General features: G+C 38.0%; 1 protein-coding gene across 1 annotated transcript in view; it reads left to right on the top strand.

The window, feature by feature from the left end:
- Positions 1-22,619, top strand: part of LOC126748530 (rho GTPase-activating protein 7) — a 448,556-nt gene that overhangs the window by 97,478 nt on the left and 328,459 nt on the right. The window contains exon 2 of the mRNA XM_050457835.1: positions 21,829-21,873. The gene's annotated coding sequence lies outside the window, so the exon portion shown is untranslated. The remainder of the gene's footprint in view (positions 1-21,828; positions 21,874-22,619) is intronic.

Below are 22,619 nucleotides of genomic sequence, written 5' to 3'. Positions count from 1 at the left end.
CGGTTTGAAGATCATATTTTACATTTAGCTGGGAAATTATCTTCTGGATGTTTTGCAGTAAGAATGGCAAAACAAGAGCTGGGAGGGGTGGTTGCACGTTCAGTGTACTTTTCACTTATTGAATCTCATATTCGGTATGGCTTGCCTTTTTGGGATTTAACCAATAAGGGGCTACTTAACATTGTCTTTGTTATTAAAAAAAAGCAGTTAGATACCTGTTTTCTGCTAAGTTAAGAGATTCTTGCAAACCCCTCTTCATTTCTGAAAAAATCCTAACTCTTTTTTCACTCTTTATCTTAGAAACAGCTGCTCTTATTCACAAAATTCCCAATCTACCCTCTGACACTGGCCATTTGACTCGTCGTGTAAATGATGTTCCCCTACCTATTCCTACGTCTTCCCTTACCAAAAACTCATTAATTTTCATAAGTAAAAAAATGTACAATCATGTTCCGCTATGTGTTAGACATATATCGGATGTTAAGAAATTTAAAAGAGAATTAAAGACGCTTTTATTGGCTAAGGCATATTATAACCTGGATGACTTTTTTTATGATAGGTTTTAACCTTGGACATGTTGGAAAGTTTTTTTTCTCTAGTTTTGTCAACAAGTTTACTTTTATTTAGTAATTGATTGTTTTATTTAGTTATCTTTAATTCAAGTATATTAAAAAAGTTTTGTCTTCTTGTGTTTAATTTTGTTCATTGTTTTGTCAATTTTTGAAATTGTATTTTTTTTTTAGCTTGTAGGATGCTTGTACACAAGATTATTCTTACGTAATATAGCACATTTTCTTTCTTCCTTTCTTAGCAAAGTCTAGATTTTGAACATCCACTGTCCAATTTAAATTAAATTTAGCACGACGTTTCGGTTAAAAAGTATCTCCAGTCATTATCAAGTGTAAACTAACAACAATAATAACAAGTTCCATCGGAGTATCCCTTAACATTATCAGGGAAAGACTCAGTCAAGACGCAACACTTGCTGGACGCATTGGACTTCCACTGGAGGGAATGATGGACCTTTTGAATTCAAAGATAAGATTTACGCCCAGGACGAAAGTCTTCCAATGGACTTGCAGTTATCTCCAGTAGTGGCCAATATATACATGGAGTGGCTGAAGGAGCACGCTATAATCCAAACCCAAGATGTGGCTTGGATATATCGATGACACATTTATTATCTGGGACAAAAGCCATAGAGAGCCAGCAAACTTTCTTGAGCACGTCATCAGGCACCAAGCATCAAGTTCACGATTTCTTCTGAAGATATTAGGAAAACTGCTCGTCAGACACATTAGGGACGGACCATTGGTTGAACACCCTCTGCTGCAAGACCAATGTTCATACACCGCAGGCAAATCTACATAGACGATGCTGTATAGACTTATATATGTTATTATCTGCCTTCCTGGATGTTGAAGGAGCATTTGGCAATACACCATTCGAGTCTATTACAAGGACCGCATGAGAACTTGGAATAGACGCACTATCATGCAGGTCGATAGACTGCATGCTCAGAGGCAGGAGAGTAAGATGCGAACTGCTGAATGAAACTCTGGAAGCCTTTGTACCTCAGAAATGTCCACAGGGAGATGTTCTGTTGCCTATCCTGTGGTGCATGGTGATGAACGGGCTGCTATTAAAACTAAGGGAAAAAAGGTTTAGAACTTTAGGCTACGCAGATGAGTTGGTGATAATATTCCAAGGAAAATTTAATACAACGGCGAGAGAAAGAATGCAAACTGCTCTGAACATCATGAAAAACTGGACGGAAAGGGAAGGTCTTAAAATCAGTCCCCTTAAATCCGCAATTATACCATTTACCAAAAGATGAAAGATTAAGGACCTTGGGCTACTATTCTTGCATGGTAAAGAAATTCTTACGTCGGGAGAGATAAAATATCTGGGGGTTATCTTGAACTCCAAATTAAGCTGAAACCAACATCTCGACAAAGTGACCAAGCGATTGAAATTGATTTTATTAACGACCAAACCCACGCATGGGCTAACCTGAGAATTAGAGCCCAAAATGGCACACTGGATCTATACCAGAGTAGTAGTGCCTACTATAACTTATGCTGCACTAGCGTGGTGGCCAAAAACCCTGCAAGTAGAAGCAAGGCTTAAGTTAAGCAAAATATAAAAGCTGGCATGTCTAGACATAACAGGAGCCATGAAATTTACACCAACCGCATCCATGGAAGCCCTTCTTACCTTCCACCATTACACCTGGTGATTCAAGTAGAAACAAAGCTTGGACTGGAGAGAATGGTAAATAACAGTCAAGTTAACTTGACAGAACATCAAGGGATATCAAGATTCTGTGAGGCAATCAAATCAGAAATAATTTCGGATCACATGATTCTAAAGTATTACTTCCGCACACCATTCAAAGTTGAATATCCAAGAAGAAAAGAATGGAATGACAGGAACCGCAGACCAGATGGAGATCTTATTTGGTACACAGATGGATTCAAGACCGACAAGGGAACGGAAGCGGGAATTTTTGGAGAAAAACTTAAGCATGAAACATTCCAGCCGCTTAGAAAACATGCAATAATTTTTTAGACAGAAATATTTGCGATACTAGAATGTGTTAAGGAAAACATTAGGAGAGCATACACTAATAGGCAGATCCTAATAATAACAGATAGCCAAGCTGCCATAAGGACCTAATTGAACCTTAGGATTACATCAAAGCTGGTTTGGGAATGCCTCATAGAATTGAAAACATTAGGGGACCGTAAATCAGTTAGACTTATATGGGTTCCGGGACATACCGGTATTCCAAAAAATGAAAAAGCCGATAAACTTGTAAGAAAAGGCTCTATGAAACCTTATATTAAACCAGAACTTTCACTGGGAGTTCCAAGAAGACACACTCCGCAGTGAGATCAGGGACTGGGTGAAAAGAAAATATCAAGCTCACTCAACAGAAATAAGACAGCTGAAGAGAGAAAACACGTTTATGAACTTTAAAATAGACGAAAAAATTACCAGGGACCTCCTTACATTTCAGAACAATCTCAGAACACTTATAGGTATCAGAACGGGACACATTGCCGTTAAAGAACACCTTAACATTGGAGTGTATAATGGTGACCTTAATTGCCAATTGTGTGAAAAGAAACCAGAAACAGTGCGGCACATAATTTGCAATTGCGAAGCCTTGTGCCGCAAAAGGCAATAAATACTAGGGAGAGACACACTGCACCTAATTCACGATTGAGTTAGAAACTGACTCAGCACTGCATTTCTTAGATGTTCTTGTAAAGGACAAGAATGAACGCCTAAGGACATCAGTATATTACAAACCAATATACACAGTATCTACATTACAACTCCCATTAACCTGGTCCAACAAAGGTGGAAATCATTCAGGGTTTTAATGATTTATAGGAGGGCACCCACAATATTTAACAACAATGTTGACATCAACAGAAAAAGAGACAACATCACCAAAGACTTACAGCAGAACGGCTATCCCAGCAAACTAAAAAAGACCACTATTAGGAAAGCAGCAGAAATAACCAGGCAATAGTTACAGCCACTTGAGGATCATACTTCACTACACAATGTTTGGAAGGTGTTATAGCCACCCATTACAATGACATTCTCGAATAACTCACAGGCGTTAGTTTCATAAGGGTTGATTTAAAAAAGCTATTTGCAGCAATGAGTACTCCGTTTTTAGTATTAGTAGCAGAATTCTTGTCCGTTCTATATATGGCGTAACGAGAGTCTAGAAGCACAGTATCAATAGAGGATCCAGCCAAGTCTCGGTTAAGATTATTACAGGATACGACTTAATTGGAGCAGAGGTGAAAAAGTCTTTTAGTTTTGTTTGGAGTCCTCTAACATTTTGGTAAAATAGATTGATGGTTTCTATTGATTGAGATGCATTTTTCGTCGTTGCTAAAAATGTTATGACGCAGGCACGTTACGTCCTACTGGGCAAGAAAGACGGGGTCGAAACTCTTTAACGCCAATCCTTTTAAAAGAGCCGCTGATTTTAAAGGAGGCTACATCTTCGTTTTCATTGAGAATATGACACTTTACATCTTGCATCTGGGTAGATACAGTAATTTTTTCCTTTCACCGGCGCTTAGATTACTATTATTAAGACCAGTGCCAATAATCAGCTGTTTATATTCTTCTCTAGGATAGACTGGAGCATCGTTAGTTTACAATTGGAGATACTTCCCCACCGAAACCTTTCTTATTGCTCCTGATAGAATTTGCAGCTTCTGCGACGTCGCGGATGTTCATACAATTCTGTATCATACCGACAGCCTATCATAACTATCTCCGATCAAGATGCTAACTTATTTATAAAAAGCAGAGAGAGCCATCAACAATAAATAGCTTGTATTAGCACTCTTCTTTGATGTTAAAGAAGCCTTCAAGAAGGGGAAGCCCAATCAGATCTGCGAGGTTCTACAGACCAGGAGCACACTGGCTTCATTGATCCGTCGGGTCAAATTAGCGCTGCAAAAGAGGATTGCTCAGCTCTGGGAGATCACCGAGCAGAGATCGGGGTGGGTGCCCGCAAGGGAGTTGTCTGGTCATGGACGGTCTCTTAAGGCAGCTTGAGCAGGAAGGGTACTATGCGCAGGCCTATGCTGATGGCGGACTAGTTATAGTCACAGGTAAATGTGTGTCAAATCACATGCAAAGCGGATGCAGGAACATCCAAAGATGGTGCGGAAAACGGGCCTTTCTTTCAATCCTGACAAAACAGAGCTCATACTTTTTACGAAAAGGAGAAATCTTGCAGGACTAAGGCCGCCATTAAAATACCAGAAATCTCTGCACATGAGGCAAGATGTCAAGTACCTAGGCGTGTACCTGAACAGCAACCTAACGTGGTGTAAACACTTTACCGAGGCAGTCAACAAAGAAATCGCCATCTTGTGGCAACTTCAAAGGGTAGTAGGCAGGAAGTGGGGTATAAAGCCCAACATCCTGCACTGACTATATCCTGCTGTAAATGAGACCTAGTGTACGGCTCGGTGGTATGGTGAACGGCAACAAACAGGTCTTCAAATGCTCAAAAACTAGCTAGACTGTAAAGGCTGGCCGGTCGCGGCTTAACATCCTCCTGGGCTTGCCGGAACTCCCTCTATTCATTCAGAGGGAGTTCATCCAGTAAGGATGAAGGATAGCGCTACATGGCAAGATCGACTCGGGGTAGCAGGGCATACATCTATCAACAAACTGGTAGATAAGGAAATGCCAATTCTGCTGCCTCTCAATGCAAAGCCAGAGGAGATTGTGTGGTTTGATTGAGGTTGACATAGCAAGTAGGGATGAATAGCCTAACATAGAGGCTCGACCTCGAAAGAATTTGCATATATGGTACACAGACGGTTCAAGAATAGGCAACACAAGGCTGTCAGGAGCTGGAGTTCATCGTAGCGATATCGATCAAGGACGAGCTTTCTCGCTTGGAAGACATTTGCACTCTTTCAAGCGGAAGTGTTCACCTTTCACGAGGCGGCCACCAAGGAAGAAGTCAAAGAGGGCTCGGAGACTGAAGCACCAAGCCATCCAAGCACCCAAAACCAGCTCCAAACTGGTCCAAGAGTACAAGAATGCGCTGGACACATTAAGTAGGAGGAAGACAGTTCGAGTGTGTTGGGTTCCCGGACATAGCGGAGTCGAGGGCAATCAGCGGGCGGACGAGCTCGTGAGGTTTGGATCAGCTCTTCCACCGATTAGCTCCGAACTCTACCTTGGACTAAGTAAAAGACATATTTTCCATAAATACTAGACAACTGGGCATGGGACAAGACCGGGAAATACTGGAGTAGGAACAACGGTTGTCGATAGGCAAAAGAACTGCTATCAAATTCAACTAATGCTAGGATAGCGTGGCTGCTATTCAGGCACAGAGGGATTATAGCAGACCTGACCGGAGTCCTAACAGATCACTGCAGACTTAACCTCCATCTGCATATTATCTTAGGCGTACCCGCTGTGATCTAGGTGTTGTCAGAGGAAACGGCATATCATTTTATAGGAGGGTATGATGGTCTAGAACTAGGAGAGACACCGTGGGTCCTCCGTTTCTGCCACGAGAGGAGCTAAAGGACCTAAAGCCCTTCATTAGAAGGACGGGTCGCCTGCTAAGGGAGACTAGAGAGGCTGGTTAGCGGTGATAACGGGGTTTCACGGGTTGGCTGAAAGGGACTTTTAGGCCTACCCGCCTGACACTGTCTTCCCACCTACTACTACTACAGTGACAACAAAAGTTATACTGAATACATTTTTTAGTTTCTCTAAATACGCCTTTAAGAATTTAAACTAGTAAATATCAACAAGAATAAATTAGGTAATTAAATCAATTTGATGAATGAGATAATCTTAATCTCTAATGTTTTTTTTCAGATTTTTTTATTGACTCATAAAAGTTACTTCATTAGTCGCAGAGCGTGCCAATTTGTGAATCACATAGCACAGAAATTTTTGCGTTTTTTTGAAAATCGCCTGAAACACATAAAATGACATATTTTTTATTAAAATATGGACTTTTCAACTAGTTTCTTTTTTTTCCAAACATTAATAAACTAAAATCGAGTAAACAAGCAGAAGGGAACATAATATGGCGGTAAATATAAATCGAATAAATAGCTTCATTGTTTTCTACGACCGCAGTTCTTTGCGGTCGTGCAAAAACAAAGAATTTAATTTTTTTTTCTGGGTTAAAAGCGTTAAACTTATTTGTTTTAACAAAAACGTATAGAGATTTATTATAAGATATAACTTGAAGGATATTATTTGTGCAATGATTCCGAGACCACTATACTTATTGATGTGGGATGCATATTTCATTTTATGGTATTTTATATTCAATAAATCTCTTTATACCACATAAGGCACAAAGGGAGCATTGAAAGCCGACTAAGATTGATTTATATCAATGTTAAGACTTGAGTTGTTGAAGTGTCTTCAATAAGACCTTCGGTTATGTTTTTAAGGCGAAGCCGGCGAAAAATACTTATTAGGCAGAACTCCTATAAAATAAACTTGAAAGATAATTTTATTCACATGATTTCTTAGGTATTTTCTCGAGTAATTAGTTTAAAAGTGATCAGGTCAAAAATTAATTGAGTGAACGTTGTAAATAGTTAAACTGGTTGAGCGTCTTCTTTTTAGCCACTTAAATAATTTTAAGCATCTAAATAATCACTGCAAAAGCAGAAAGAAGAATTACAAAAAAGTATGTGTTAGAATTAGTTTCGTGAGAGCTGATGAAACTGTCAAAAAAAAACATCTAATGAAAACGAGCTCTAGTTTAAGTGTCCTTGAATTCTATACAATGGACCATGCAAGCCATAGCTGGTTCTTCGTTATGTTCCAAGTTATTTGACTTTGTAAGATGTACTGTATCAATATTTAAACGACCTAGCAGATGATTGCAGATAAACCTAAAAAAAATCTTGATACCTTTCAGCGACATCAGCACTAAATAAAATCCCAGACCCTTTTTACCAGCTAAATAATTAACCCAATATGAATCAAAATTCTATTTTTTGGATGATGCATCCTAAAAAAACTAGCTTGAGAATGCTCAAAGCACTCTCGAGAACAGAACTATCTCCTTTGGGATTTAGTTCACTAACACCTCCTAGATCCGGTTACCCAACAAAAAATTGTAACAAACAAAACTGGAATACAGTTGCAAAACTAAAATCCTACTGATTTACTTTGTCAAATACCTTTTTTAGAAGTCAGTATATACACTGTTGATGTATATTTACCAAAACATTTAACAGAGAATCCAGGTACTTCACTAAGTCACATAACAATGGGAAAAAAAAAACATTTGCAAATGGGAAAAAAAAAAAACATTTTTTTCCAAAAAATGTTTTTATTGATCAACATAGTTCCTTTCAATAGTTTTTCAAAATTTCAATACCTTTTTTGTAAAATTATTTGTCTTGTCCTTCAAAATACGCCTCACATTCGGTGATCATCTCGTTGTTGGAATAAAATTTTCTCCCACCGAGCTGATCTGAAAACAAACAGACCTCGCATTTTAACTCTAGCAGAGGCGATACTGAACTCAGAAACAACCAAGGTTATAATACCAAGGTCGTATCCAAGATACATCCTGGATACGACCTCCACACCCGATGTAGGTACAATATCGCACTCGCCGTCTTCATTAGAAGCGATATATCTTGAAAGCGAGACGAAGCTCTGAAACTCTATTTCTACTTCCTCTACAGACCATCCAGCAATATACACTACAGAAGGATTCTCACCGACCTTGTTGATAAAATCGACGATCTACAAGCAAACACTACAAGTGTAAAAATTGTTATTGCAGGAGATTTTACGTCCACTCTGGTTGAAGTATTCTAACAGGACTGATGGTGAGGAGCGCTAAGCAGAAGACTTTGCGATTAGTCACGGTTTAACACAACTTACACGGGAGCCAACCAGAATTCCTGATCCACAGGGCAACTTTGCTAGCCTTCTGGATCTGTTTCTCGTGACGGATAAATTAATAGCCGCCATATTTGAACTAGAAACGAAAACTCAGGATGAAATGATGGAATACATTATTAGTATTAATAACATATGCAGTGGTGCTAATACCACCGTTGTGCAAACTGTTTTCTTTTATACAGAAGAAGTCTGTTCCCTGGAAACTTGCTCGGGTTCTACTAATACCCGAAAAAAGATAAAAGATGGGCCCATCAACTACCGTCCAAGCCAATGGAGAAACTTGTCAACCAGCAAATTTTGAAATACCTGGGGTCCAACAATATCATTAGCAACCGTCCGTATAGTCTACCGGTGATCTATTGCACCTCCCTCAGGGATGGCTCTTTTCGCCTACCCTCTTCCTGTTATATATCAACGATCTTCTCGACAAGAGTTTTAATCCAATTTACAGCTTTGAAGATGACAGTACATTGGTGTCTTCCTTCAAGTTACTCAACCAGATGACATCAGCCGACACCCAATGCCATAAGCGTCGCACAAGACAGGTAACAACTGTTAATGCCGCCATTAACATCATTTTGGAGTGGGGTGAGTGCAATCTGTTTGAGTTTAACGCAGCTAAGACTCAGGCTGCTTTATTTGCTAAAGAAGGCTGCCTCTGCCGCCCCAAATCTTATTATATCCGGGCTTTCTTCACCGCTGTCTTCGACAGTTCACTTGTTAGGTGTAGAGGTCGAAAGCAGTAGGTCTTGGCATGATCATGTACTGGGAATAGCTAAAGCAAAGCTAGGTTTTAATGCTTTAAAAAAGCTCAAGTTCATCGATCTCTTGAGTATTGCTCTCATATATGGAGCTTTGCACCCAAACACACTTTAAAGCTGCTTGATTCCATCCAGAAGACGACCATACATCTTATAGGAGATCTATAGATAACTAGAACCTTGGACAGTTTGGCTCAAAGACGGAAAGTTCTTTGAAAGATCCGCCTTCTTATTCTATTTTATCGATACCATCACGGTAATGATCTTCTGAACTGACTCATTATTTCACCTAGATCTAGCTATACGCGCAAGATCTAGTCGACAGGCAGATGCGAGTCATGAATATCGACGCATGCATCTGTAGACGCTTTGAACATTGCTATATCGTTTCTTTAGAGAAGTGCAAATTTGTGGAATCTTGCAGATTTTTAAGAAAAATATCAACAGACACTCATGATACTTGAGTACTTATTGAAATTTAAATTCAACGGCTCTATCTGCGTAGGCGCGATGGTGGGCATGGCGTACTTATTCTAGAGGATGTGCAAAAAAAACAGTTGCAAAACCTAAGAAAAAGTTTTAAGTCAAAAAAGCTATAGCTCTTTTAAAACGTCGTCGAAAAAAACCTGAAAAAGAAAAACATACCTAGATGTAAATTAATCAAATAATGAAAATTTAAACCGGTCGTTTTTTATAACAGTCTACAAACATGAGCATGTCGATAAAGCGGCTAGCAACACTTACTTTGGTTACCTTTTCCCTAAGACTGAGGGTTCCCATATCGCGATTCAGGACCAGGTTCTAACGAGATACTACCGGAAGCACATTCTCAAGTGTCGGTTATGTAACAAAGAGGAAGAATCCATCGAAGATCTACTCTTGGCGTGCACTAAGCTTGCTCCAATTTCATACTTAAGATATAACAACATGGGTAAAGCACTTCATCAAGTATATGCTCAAAACGGAGGCCTTTTAACCAATAACATAACTTCATACAAGTATGAACTCCAACCCATTATTGAAAACACCCACGCGAAACTTTACTGCAATACCGAAAGCGAAATCATTACAGACTGAACCGTGCAGCACAACAGACCCGAGATGATAAATATCATTAAAGATAGAAAAACCTTTCAGTACCTTTGGATGACAATATTAACACTCACTAAATATCAGGATCTGTGTTACAATATATAGCAGTGGCGTTTACAAAAAGTTATCATTTTACCGATTGTTATCCGTGCCAATGGATTAATACATAAAAAGTCAGTTATGAAAATCCATGATTTAAATGTAAATCCCAGTGTTTTGACGTGGATACAAAAGGCGGTAATGCTAGATGCACGATATTAATAAAAGAGATAATGAAAATCTGAAGAACAAAAACTACAATATCATCAGAAGCGAAAACCATGCAAATAGATGAAATATAAATCCGGGGAGGCATCTTTCAAGGTGATACGCTAAGTGATTTATGGTTCTTCATGTACCTAAATCCTCCCAAATTAACTACCTTCTGTATATGGACGATATAAAGTTCATCACGCCAACAATAAGAAAACTTAAAGGGTTGGTCAAGACCATAGAAACAGTTACAACAGATATAAAGTTCAGTGCAACGATATATTAGAATGGTCACCCGTCAAAACACCAGCATTCCACCTGCCAAACAATGTCATCCACCTTCTATTTACATTGTTTGAGAAGTAAAATGCTGGTGTTTTGACGGGTGACCATTCTAATATATCGTTGCACTGGACTTTACAAATGGAATTCGGTATAAGTATTTGTAAAACATTACATATCGAAAAGGGCAATTGGAAAAAAAGTGAGAACAGAAAAACCATAAACAATGAAATATTAGAGAGTATGACAGAAAACTAAATTTGGTTTGTTATAATAAAATGGACCCAAACAAACCTGGAACACCCATATACTCACTAGATCAGATCTCACAAACTATAAAAAATACCATCCAAATTCTTGTAAGGAGAGAGTTGGAAAAAACAGAAAAGAAGGAGCAAGAGGCATGATAGGATATCAAGGCACTACATACAAAATAGATCCAGCAACTTCGGAAATTCTTCCTCTGTAAACACATCCCTTCACCAGGCAGTCTGCAAAGCTGACAAAAGTTAGACAGCTCTTGTTTTATCCTCAGCCAATCACCCATCGGATATGTATACCCCAACACAAAATATAGAGAAAAGACTTAATACATGAAGAACAGAGTAACTAGATGGAAAACAAAGAAACAATATACAGCACTGCCACATATTAGAAAAACTCGTATAAATAGCTTGAAAATAGAAAACTTTTCCCTGTGACCGAAAGTTTTTTCCTCGCAATACAAAGCCACGCGAAACTACCAAAAATATATAATAAAAGATCCGAATGTATGCACTAATATATTATGTAGAAAATGTCACCAGTATAAGGAAATGATAGATCATATTACTGCTGGATGCAAAATCTTAGCATGCACAGAATACACCAAGAGATACAAAGTGGCGTGAAAAATTATTGATCAGGCACTTGCAAAGACATAGAAGCTCACCAAAGAAGAAACATCATACTACAAATATTACCCAACGACGATTATAGGTACCAACAAATACAAACTATACTGGAACCTAGAAATTCGCACAGATATAACAATACCATGCCATACATCAGACATTGTTTTCCCAAAAAAAACTACAAATCACGTATCTTATAGATATATACATTTACACCAAATATAATGAAATAATATAAAAGTATATAGAATTAGCCACAGAAGTTCAGAGATTTTGGAATCAGAAAAAAGTAATTATACCACTCATTATTTCAGCGACTATCATCACCACCCCACATGTCTTCAATACCCATCTTGAACAACTTGGTCTCAATCAAAACATCCATACAAATACAGGGTGTTTCAGAACTATGAGATCAAACTTCTAGGTGTTGTTCAGTGCAACAGTAGGATCCATTTGAGTATAGGAACCCATGTCCGGAAATGTGTCACTTCGCCACTATGGCCCTGAGACGCGTTTAAATTTAGAAAAAGTATTAATTACCTAAATAGGATCTGATGCATTTATTTTTACCTTTTGTATATGATATCATCACGACAATTGTTCAAAATGTCTTCCTCCAACCTCAATACACCGATTTAAACGCCGCACATGATTTCGGCGGACTACACTAAAATTTTGATCCTCGTTTTGAATGATTTCAAATGCTGCTATTATTCATTCAATTAAGTCTAGCTCTGATTCTACTGGAGTTTCGTAGACTAAAGACTTTACATGTCCCCACAAGAAAAAATCGAGCGAAGTTAAATCGGGTGACCTAGGAGGCCAAGAAACTGTTCCACCTCCAACGGTGCCCAAACCGCTGAGCCAAATACTCGCGTACTTTGTACAAGTCTGTGTGTGCTGTACGCAAAGTGAGCCGGCGTTCCATCATGCTGAAACCACATTTGCTCTCTAACGTTTAGTGGAACATTTTCAAGGAGTTCTGAGAGAACTTCCTAACCGAACCCTCTAAGAAACACAGATAAATAGGTCCTGTTAACCGTTCCGGTAGAAGGTATGGCCCAATTAAATAATCATCAACAATGCCTGCCCATACGTTGACAGACCAACGATTCCAACGTTTTCGTGGAAAAATTGCATAAGGATTTTCTTCGTCCCAAACATGGCTATTCCTACTATTAAAAATACCGTCTCTTGTGAAAGAGGCTTCATCGGTCCACAAAACATATCGTAAAAAATTTGGTTGTGCAATGATGTGATCCAGAAGCCATCGACAAAATTGAACTCTAGGATGATAATCGGCTGCAGTCATACCTTGAAGTTTCTGGAAGTGGTAAGGATGGAGTTGTTGCTCGTGTAGTACCCGCCAGACAGAAGCGTTACTCGTATTCATATTCTTAGCGACGTCACGTGTGCTATTTGATGGTTCATCGGCAACTCGCTGAAGCATCTCTTCTTCAAATTTGACCGTTCTTACGGTTCGAGCAACACCAGTATCATGCATCTTGGTCTTAAACATGCCTGTCTCAGCGAGCCGCCGATGAACCGCAATAAACTTTTTGTATCCAGGATGCTGTCGTTCGGGATAACGTTCATGATACAACCGCGATGCTGCTCGTGCATTGCAGTTTGTTGCTCCGTATGCCAAATGCATATCCGCCAATTCTTGATTGGTAAATTTTTCCATTAGCAATAAATGTTTAAAAATTGTAAGCTATAAAATTTTTAAACACGACATTGAGAATTGACATTGATAAGCGTTGATTTTAAACAATTGTTGTTATGGTATCATGTACAAAAGGTAAAAATAAATGCAGCAGATCCTATTTAGGTAATTAATGTTTTTTATAAGTTTTAACGCGTCTTAGGGCCGTAGTGGCGTAGTGACGCATTTCCGGACATGGGTTCCTATACTCAAATGGATTCTTCTGTTGTTGAAATTTGATCCCATAGTTCTGAAGCACCCTGTATACAAAAGTCTGTTATCCTTAAAACATTCACATAAGTGTTTTCAACCTTCAAAAAGCTTATTTGAGAACTATTCTGAACAGTTGACGTTGTAACGACAGTAGAGGTACAAACATTATAATACTGATAACGCCTCATATATTTTAAAGGCCTTCGAGTAATTAATTTTATAGGCCCAAAGATGCACATATAAGATAATGGCTTTAAGATTTCCATTAATAAAATTGTAGTGTTGAGTTTTTCAAAGTTTACCTTGGTGATTTGCCATTAAGTTTGCACTACTATTAAAATTTTTCATAAAATGAAACTAACCATTGAATATAATAATTTATAGTTCTTTTGTACAAAAATTAAATAAATGGAGTTACATTATTGCATTTTATGGTAAATAATACGTTTACGTCATCGACCAAACAGTAATTTTAAATTGTACAGCATAATTTTTAATAGGCGTTTTATTCAGGAGGTCATGAAACAACAAGACCATAAAATATTAACAAATCAATAAAACAAAGTACATACATAAGTTGTAGTAAAAAATTACGACTGGTTGCAAAATTCAGGATTGGACATCAGAGAAAAGATTACACAGTATATATGAAAAACCGTATCTGTGGACAGCTCTTTTATCTTTTATGTATTTTTAAGAATTATGTTTTTTAAGACTATTTATCAAAATAATAACAGGAGTACAGGGCGTCACGAACAGATAATGATTTACTTTGACATATAAATAATAGTTTACGATAATTTTGCAATGTTTTAACAATTTGCTTTAATACAAAGATTGCACAGTCTGCTTACTGCAAACCCTTTGGAATACTTCGGAAGTAAGTCTTCTTAACAGATCTTCCTTATTACGAGCAGGTATTTTGTTAACTAAACAGATTTCAAATAACCCCAAAGAAAAAAGTCCAATCCCAATCGATCAATTGGCGCACGTTTTCATCAAAATGTAAAAGTGCCCTGTCATTTTAAAACCACACATTATTTAAAGTTTAAGGAGATATTTCGCAATCATAGAGGCAAAACTTCTTTTATCAAATAGCTTCCTTGAAGAATGCTAAAGAAGACACTCTAAATATTATTCTGTACAAGAGACAGATAATTCTATTTTAAACATTAGACGATCTTAAATTTACCATATAAAAAATCACCTCTTAGTAGATAGAAGTCTGCGTTTAAAATCTTATTTTTTGTGATCATCAGAAGGACATGCCTTTGCTTAAGATAAAAATTCTGCAAGCATCATTGTAAGAGGAAACATGAAATATCGCTCATAGTCTTTCAAGGCATCAAAACATAACTTAATATAAACATAAAATATTAGCAGCACTCTACGGTTTATTTGAAAACTCTCAACTAACTAAAAAGTGCTTCAAAAGATATTTTATTAGTGCTGTTCTTAATAGGGTTTTTTCTGGGCTGGTACATTCATAAGTTATATATTCTTTCTGAAAATATAAGCAAAGAAATCCTTCAATCTTCGTGTTTGGTTATGAGATTTCATTTTACCTTATTTGATTTAAAGAAATCTATCAATTATTGTCAAAGTCTATCAATTAAATTAAAGTCTGACGTTGCTGCTATTTTCTGTTTTTTTTAAATAATAAAATAGCTGTAAAAAGAAAACATGCGTGGCTTATTTTTTTTTTAAGTACGGGTTATCGCAACTTAATATTGTATCATTAATCATAACCGAATTTCGAGAGTTGAATTACGGCGTAATTTATGGTTTTAATAAAAATTAAGGGTACAGAAAATTGTATCGTATTGTATAGTATTGCTTCATAAGTATGAGTTGACGTCACGTCATCACTCGAGAAGAAATGTTGAAATTTTAACTGCGTAAACGTTTATAGTAAATTGGTTGTGAAAAGGAAAATTATTGCTTAATTATTTTGAAAAAAAAACACGTTTTGTTCAATAACGTGACGAGGTTAATTCAGTAATAGAAATTTTGATAATCAGGTTTTTTAATATGCACTATCTATAAAAAAAGTAATTTTTATTAATTTCTATAATATATTTTAAATCCAAGTCATATTTATTCATTATATTTAACAATATTGCAAGAAAAAATATTAACCCAATGCCAGGAACAGAACATAGGGCGTGTGCCTATAATTATCACCTGAAATACTCTATACTTTGACTGACTCTATATATTGATTTGTTATTTTTCAAAAGTTATTGTGAGCAAAACATGCGGTCCGCATCATGAATAAATGAATTGTCGAAACAGTGGGCTGCCAAGGCAGTTGTGCATATAGGTCTCCTAATGGCCCGTCATGCCCCACCGGGGTTTACCAGAGCCCAATGGCCTTAGAGAAACTGATAAGGCTCTCTGGTCTGAAGGACTTAAAGTCACTCGGTACACTGAAAGTGTTACCCAAGTATTTGAACCTGGCGCGCGTGAGTGCTGGGCACTCCCCGACTACATGGTCAACGGTTTCATCCTCCTCAGAGCACCATCGGCATTCCGGGTTGTCCGCAATACCGATAGTATAGAGATGGCTTCTTAAGTGCCAGTGACCGGTTAAAAGACCTGTCACTAGCCGAATTTCGCGTCTTTTTAGGCGTAGTAGATTTTTGGTGAGACAGGCAGAGTACCCACCTATGTGCGCTTTGGCCTGTCTCATACCAGGGGACTCAGTCCATCTTCGGTGAGTCCACTTGTCCAGCAGAACCTTCATTGACGCGACCGCAACGCACTTAGCGATACCAACTATGGGTTCCGGCCCCATGGGCACATTCGCGGATCCCAGTCTGGCAAGAGAGTCTGCTTCTTCATTACCTGCATGACCTGCGTGGTCAGGTATCCAGACGAGCTGGACCCTGCAGCCAACCTGCACCAGTTTTTTCAGGACTTTTATGCACTCTACTACAAGCTTGGAGCTTACCTTTGCGGCCGTGATAGCCTTAATGGCAGCTCTGCTGTCCGAGCATATGACTGTATTGCGGTGTCCGCAGCTTAGGATTTTCTGTCCGCATTTTAATACAGCGAATACTTCGGCCTGGAAGACAGTGGCGTGCTCCCCTAGCGAGTATGCTGTACTGGTATGTGGGATCCCACCACAAAGCCCTGATCCAGCTCTGTTATTCATTCTGGAGCCATCTATGTACCAGATGGTCCCCCTATTTAGCAATGCAGGTCTATTGGAATGCTGCCACTCCTCTCTACCTGCAATGTGCGTCACGAATCCCTCGCAGTCCACAGTCATTGGAGTCCTGCAATCACTGCCCATCAGAAGGAGAGGACGTTCCTGTATGGCCCGTGAGCAAATTGCTTTTTGCGTGACCGGTCTCGCCAGCACGTAGTTCGCCGAGGACGTATAGCCTGTACGCAGTCCTCATTGCCTCGAATTGCACAACGAGGTCCAGAGGCTTAAGGCTCAGCAGAGTCTCGAGCGCTCTAGTTGGCGCCGTCCGCATGGAACCCGTTATGCTGAGACATGCAAGACGTTGGACTCTGTCCAGTTGAGCATAGCCCCATATGTGAGATAGCCCCGTATGTGAGAAGAGGTGTCACAATGCGCGAGTAGATCCAGTGGAGGATCTTAGGAGACAGACCCCAGGTATTGCCGAAAGCCCGCCTGCAGGCCCATAGCGCGCAGGTAGCCTTCTTTATTCTGGTGTCTGCATGATCGTACCAGGAGAGTTTGGGATCTAACTTGATTCCCAGAAATCGAACTGTCCTGGAGTAATGCAGCTGCACGCCACCTAGAGATATAACAGGGGGCGTGCCAAAGTTACGTCTCCTCGTGAATAGTGAATAGTAGTCTGCTTTTTTGGGGTTAATCCCGAGACTCCTCGAGAGGCACCATATGTCCATCATACGCAGGGCTCTCATCATAGGGCCCCGCATTGAGACAGCGTCTTTCCCCGGGCAAAGGATTACCAGATCATCAGCGTAGGCCTGTGTGTATAGGCCAGCATTGTTTAAAAGATTTATCAGGCTGTAGACCACAAGGCACCACAAGGTAGGGGACAATACTCCTCCTTGCGGGCAGCCCCTAGCCGCCAACGTTTTGACAATCTCGTTGTTGAGCTGGGCAGATACATGACGTTTCAAGAGCATGGCCTCTCTCCAGCTAACCAAAGGTCCGCATCATAATCATCTAAAAAAGATGTCTTCGTTTAAATAAACAAAAATAGAAATATTAGGCCTATAATAGCTTGGAGTAGAAACAATATTCAGTGAATAAATGTCCTTTAATTTGTTTAATAATTTAAACTATATTGAATGAGGATCAAACCATTTTCATGTTAGAGTGATCATGTTACAGAATTAAAAAATATCTTCATATCTTCAACTAGTATTAAATTATTCGATATAATACCAACCAAGGGGGTTAAATCTTCAAACATAAGTCGCTGATGGTCAAGGTACCTTTAACAAATTTGGTTTCAGGGTAATGGATATCAGGGCCTCATTTTCTCCGAGAATGCTATTCCTGATTTATAAATATTTCACGTTCTTATTCATTTCTAATGTTCCTTATCTCTTATATATGAGCCTCGACACCCAGAGGCGATCTGATAGATATATTTTTACTTACTATCAGTTTGATCTTTGACCTCTGAATGTGATCTTCTCCGATGTTCCTCTTGTAAATGTTTTTTTTAATTTGTTCTACTTCAGAAATTCGCATTGATATGAATATCACTCTCTCCTACAGTGGTTTGATGATCGCCACTATTGCTTGATTGATTGATTAATTAATTTGTTTTTGCAATAAGGCAAGGTCTAAATAAATCCCTGACACTGCAACCGAATGCTTATTGTATCCCCTGTTTCATTTTTCGTAATTAAAAAGGTCGCTAATCTTTGCTAGGCGCAGTAACCTCTTTATTAGTCTTCCTTCTGGGGAAAGTTGTTCTCCAGTGGATTTTGTTTCCTTCCTCGAGTGCAGGGCACTTGAAGATTATATGAGAGGCTTATTCATCATCCTGTTCAAAAATCTACACAAAGGTTCTTCATGGAATATTCCTATTGTGTGTAGATGTTTTCTCAGTATGCAGTGCTCAGTGAATAGTCCTGTCACTATTTTAAGTTGGCTTCTGCTGAGTTTTAGTATCTCGCAGGTAAAAGTGGCTAATGGAACTTTCAGCATTGTTTTCCTGTAGTTGGTTCCAGCGGTTCATCGTGAGTCTCGTTTGTCCACTTTTTTGACTGCCACGGACCGAGGTTTTTGTTATACCAAATACAGGTTCAAGGCCTATGATTGTTTTTTCAGATCCTCACCTTGCGAGGGAGTCTACTTTATCATTGCGTTTTATGCCTGTATTTGCTCGCATCCAAGAAAGAGTAAGCCTTTTTCGGTTTGCCAGACTGAGGAGGTGTTGTAAACAGTTCCAGACTAATTTGGAGCTGATGTTAGAGCTTTTATTGAGGCTTGACTGTCTCTAAAGATTGTTATGTCTTTATTGACACAGCCTTTTCGCAAATTTTCCCTTAGGCACATCTCTTTACTATATATTTCTGCTTAGAATACTGTGGTATGTTGCACCAGTGATGCAAACAAGTTGAATTTAGGGGTAAGGCTATATATTCCTGCTCCTGTTCCACTTTCTATTTTTGCTCCGTCAGTATACCATTATACTATACTATTGATTATTTCGTTTTAGGCTCCTAATTCAGTGTTAGAAATGCTTCATTGATGTTGATTTTGGTCGTTATAGTGTCACTGCTCATCTCTAAGAGTAAGTTTGTGATTGTGTTTATTATTCTTGTATGACCTGTAGTTGTTTTTCATACCAGTTCCCATTACATTGAAGTCTGTATACCTCAATTCTAGCCTCTTCCTTAATATTGATATTGAGTAGTGGAAGGTTTAGCATGGTTTCCATGGCAACAGTTTGAGTACTAACCCTTGCTCCTACAATGCATAGGCGGGCAAGTCTTTCGAGTTTGGATAGTTCTGTTCTTGCTCTGGTTTATTTAATTTTCTCAAGAAAGTTCCCAAGTCTTCCCTACTGCTCATTTGGTAGCTATCAGCGGCATTCGGCTTTTGTTTATTGCGTATTCAATATGCGAATTGGATCAAGAATGCCTCGTAAATATTTAACTTCCCGTGCAAATTATAGACGTTGACGGAAAAGAGTTGGATTGGCCAGATCTTCCATCTTTGTTCCTTTCGTAGACGAAAAGTTCAGTTTTTTCAGATTTCACGGTGAGATTCGCCCGACTGCACCAGCCCTCGACTATTTTAAGAATTCTTTGCATTTTGTCATATTTTTCCCCTCAATGAGTAGAACTAGATCATCAGCATACTCCTGGGTGTATATGCTTTTACCGTTTAATTCTTTTAGATTGTCTATAACCATATCCCATAGTAGCGGGGACAGTACCCCACCCTATGGGCATTCTTCTGCTACAGACACCTTCAATATGTCACCATTTAGGGTGGTTTGCACTTGTCTTCCTCGAAGCATATTTAACCCATCTACCAAAGGTTTTGTATGTGTTATGTCTTGACAAAGCTGTCCCTTCAATGGCTAGAAAGGCGACCAATATGGTCCTATGTAGGATGGTTGTTGATGTAGTGGAAGAAGTCGGTTAGATTAAATTCTTAATTTGAACATTCTTATCTTGAAATTAAGAGATATACTAATAAAGTGTAAGTTTAAGTTAAGTAAAGGCACATACTGCATACAGTATCAGATATAGAAGTACAATATTACTGATACATCAAATAATAGGCGCTGCGATTTGAGATATCAAAGTAAGGTGAGTGTACAGGAGATTCCTGATAACGTAATTTTTTAGCTTTAGTAAAGGCAAATTAAACCATCAATAAATTATAACATATCCTTTACTACGTATAAATTTGAATAATTAATAAAAAATGGACTGTATTTTACAATAACATAAACGCGAATCGGTCAACAAAAAACCAATACATCAGGGAAGCACTGACCGCGATGACTGACTGTCACTCAATGACTTTCGACACGGCCGCTGACAGTTCCACACCGCTAATAGGGATGGGTTATAAGAATGGGGACGCATAGCGATAAATTGTCTTTTCCCAACAGTGTGGAAGTGAGTAAAATATATCATCTAAACTACATCTATCAAATATAAACTGAGATGGCAGTTTTTGTTTGAAAAAAAACTTTGCCTGAATGCAACAACTTTATAAATACTATTTTTAATTTGATTTATATTTTCAAGAAGCTACATTGTTTACTATTTGTCTCGAACCATCTATGGTGAACGTGCTCACTACAATTATAAACATGGAAAATTTTTAGTTGTCATTGTTATGTAATACAACACTTTCATTTGAAAGGTCCCAGTCCAACTAATATTGAAGCTGAACTAGACTTTACTGCCTCATTTACAACAATAAAATATTAGGTGGCAGAGTTTAAAAGAGGTCATATGACCAATAACAAAGTGCGTCAAAAATTGTGAAGAAAATTCAACAAATTGTATTGAATGGCCGTCCACTGAAAAAAGTGCGTTAGTTAACATGGTAGGCATATCAAACGGTATTGTACATTACATATTAACTTAGAATTTAAATATGAAAAAACCTATAAGGAAGATTAGTATCACGTTTGCTCACAATGGAACAGAACCAACATCGTGAGTCTGTTCCAATACAAGGTCTGACGTTTTGTCGCAGTAATAAGACTAAGTTTTTGGGTTGATTCATAACTGATCATGGATTCACCTGAAATGAAAGAACAGTCGAAGCAATGGAAAATCTATAGAGCTAAAAGAAGATTATGTTAGAAAATAAAGATAATTTTTTTTAATTTCTTTTCTTTATTACGTTGAGTACTTTTGCTAGTATACTCGTACTTACGAAAACTGTGGCATCATTATCCGACTCTGGGCGGTTCCATGTTATAGCCTTTTCCTCTATTATATTTACTGCTTTTAATAGTGCTACTTATTAGAGATGTAGAATAGAGCTTGATCTATTACTGTATGCCTGTGAAGCACTCCTTGCATTATATACTGCGTCGATTTTTTGATGCGCAAAATAATTTATTTTAATGAAAATAAGGTTTTATAGTCTAAAAAATAGTATATTTTAACTACTTTATTGAAAATGCATAAAAGATTGAACGATTACTAATGGATACTTTACTCTTTTTAGGTATGCGACGTCATGATTTTCGATGATTAGTTACTGCAATCTATGGTAAGTATATTATTTCCCTTTTTAAGGACTTAGTTTAAATGTTTGGGAAATTAATTTTTTAATAAATTTAAAACAAAAGACTCCAGTAAAGTAAAAGCTAATTAACCCAAATGATCTTAGACTTAGTTTACATTGACTTTTGTTACTTCCTTATTGGTTTTTTATTGCTAATGCGTGTTTGAACTCGGTAATATTTAAGTGACTTTATAAATAAAATTTGTGATAATTAGAAGAGTTAACGATACTATGTACAATATAAATCTTTGGCCAGTCTAATTACACGATGATACGGAGTGTATGTATTTGAAAGTTTTATAACTGGGAGAAACCAACTAACCTGTGTCATCAACGATACAGAGAACGATACTTAATCATGTAAATTATCGAATTAAAGGCAGGCAGCTTATAGTCTTAAAAGAGTTTTAGATGGTAGTTAGTGTAAAAGAAAATACTTTCCTTTGGCGTTACATGCGCCGCATGTATTGATTAAATTATACTGTAATTAAAATTACATAAATTATGTGGTAATTAATTGAAATAAATCTAAAACTTTATCTTCTACCATATTAAGGTCGTCAAGTCCACTGCTATTCGTCATCTAAAAATCTTCAAATTGTGAGAAAATTTTTATTATATGCAGACGATACCACCATTTTTTGCGATCACTCAGACGTCGTTAATTTGAGACCAATATAGATAGGTCTCAGATACGGGGAACGAGTGCGCACGCAAAAAGGAGTAAGTGA

Source organism: Anthonomus grandis, chromosome 22 (genome assembly GCF_022605725.1).
Source record: "Anthonomus grandis grandis chromosome 22, icAntGran1.3, whole genome shotgun sequence".
Lineage (NCBI taxonomy): Eukaryota > Metazoa > Arthropoda > Insecta > Coleoptera > Curculionidae > Anthonomus > Anthonomus grandis.
The sequence above is the reverse complement of the archived record's forward strand: the minus strand, read 5'-3'. Positions and strand labels throughout refer to the sequence as shown.